Here is a 1639-nt window from a genome sequence, read left to right as displayed (position 1 = left end):
GAGTGCATTCCACGCCAAGTTGTAGTTTGCCGAGCTTATCGCTATAGCTTCGATGGACTGTGCAGCTTCCCCCTTGACAGCCGCCCTCAAGTAGTGAAACTTTTGAATATCCGGTACATCAGCGTTCGAATGGATCAAAGCGATAAAAGTATCGTGAAAGGTGAGCCATTGCTGGTAATCGCCATCGAATTCCGGAAGCGAGATAGACGGAAGCTTGATCCCAGAGAGAGCAGAGTTGGTTGGAGCAGAACAGGGATTGCGCGCGTTAAGAGAAGAGGGAGGCATTTTTGATAGCAAATCTGCCTTTATTGCAAAAAGCCGGGTTTTATAATTGGTACGAACCGTGACATGTGCTGCCCTACCTTCCTCTGTCGTAGCTAAGTCGTTTAATTCTTCTTGTACCGCTTCTATACTGGCCCAGATGTTTTCCACATGACTCATTCGAAGCGGCTCTTGCCCTTGGTCTCTTGCAGCGTCGTAGTTCTCGATGAATGCCTCTGCCCGACCCAGCGAAGTAAGCAGCGTGGTCCTTCTGGCGACGAGAATATCCAGTTCCGCCATGATAGTCACAAAAAACGGCTTTCGTAGATGGTAAATCTGTCCAAAAAATAGACCGGTAGACCGGACCACTGGAAGTTTAGCAACTTGGAAAGGTACTCACCTTATCCAAGGCAAATCGTGCCTCAAATTATTTAAACAGCCAACAGGAACAGTTTCAAGCGTTGCAAATCTCGATTTCTGTCCGGAGAAACAGAACACGAATTTCGTCGATGGCGGATCTGTTCGAAAAATAGACCACGGTAGACCGGACCACTAGATATTTAGCTACTTGGGAAGGTACTCACCTTCTCCAAGGCAAACTGTGCCTTGAAATATTGAAAGAGTCAACAGGAACAACTTCAAACGATGATGATTGGGTTTGATTATCGCAGGAATGCTTCACCATGATAGCACTATAAAACTGCTTGACCGAATCCACCTAGGAGCTAAAAATTTAACGGAAAATCGCACATTTGCAATTATATTACTCCAATGTCCAGGAGAAAAAGGGAAATAATAATATAGTAAATAAGCAACATGTTGTTATAAATTTAAGAATTTTGTCGAACAAAGACTTTAAGGGGAAACAGTATTTTTATGCACCTAAAAGCTTGAGAATCACTTTAACATGGTTAAAATGTAAAAGGAACGAATCGCGATGTTCACAAGACTTGTAGAGCACACCAAGAGCTTCCGTTTAGAGGTTGTTGCGGTGATTTTTGGCGTTAATACCGGTTGTTAATTTTTTTTTGAAAATAGCCCAAAAACATGAAATCGACTTGAACCACCTAGAAATTGTATCCGAATTAGCTGAAAATTTGTCAGGAGGCTTATTTTGGCATAAGAATTGTGATTCTGAGCTGACCGGTCGAATTTTTGATTCTTTTTTAAAACATGAAGAGGTCTACTCTACAGCAATGGTGAGATTTTCCCGCGCCCGTGCCTAGCGGCACCAGGTGCGATCTCCGGAAGGTCAGAAAGCGAGAAACGTGTATGGAAGGAAATAAAAACACGATCTAAATGGTACCTGTGTTACCCAATGAAGAAAATCGGACAGGTAATTACTATAGACACTGTAGATTCCATAGATGAGCGGAGG

At 43.1% G+C, this 1639-nt stretch overlaps 1 long non-coding RNA gene across 1 annotated transcript; it reads right to left on the bottom strand.

The window, feature by feature from the left end:
- Window positions 1-353: 353 nt before the first annotated feature.
- On the bottom strand, window positions 354-1298 carry LOC134225424 (uncharacterized). Its single transcript, XR_009983238.1, has 3 exons — window positions 1144-1298; window positions 846-986; window positions 354-779 (listed from the first exon to the last, which is right to left on the bottom strand). It is a non-coding gene; the product is annotated as an uncharacterized LOC134225424 (long non-coding RNA).
- Between the last annotated feature and the right edge of the window lie 341 nt (window positions 1299-1639).

The sequence above is a fragment of the Armigeres subalbatus genome, chromosome 3, assembly GCF_024139115.2.
Source record: "Armigeres subalbatus isolate Guangzhou_Male chromosome 3, GZ_Asu_2, whole genome shotgun sequence".
Lineage (NCBI taxonomy): Eukaryota > Metazoa > Arthropoda > Insecta > Diptera > Culicidae > Armigeres > Armigeres subalbatus.
This window is presented reverse-complemented; position numbering and strand designations above follow the sequence as displayed.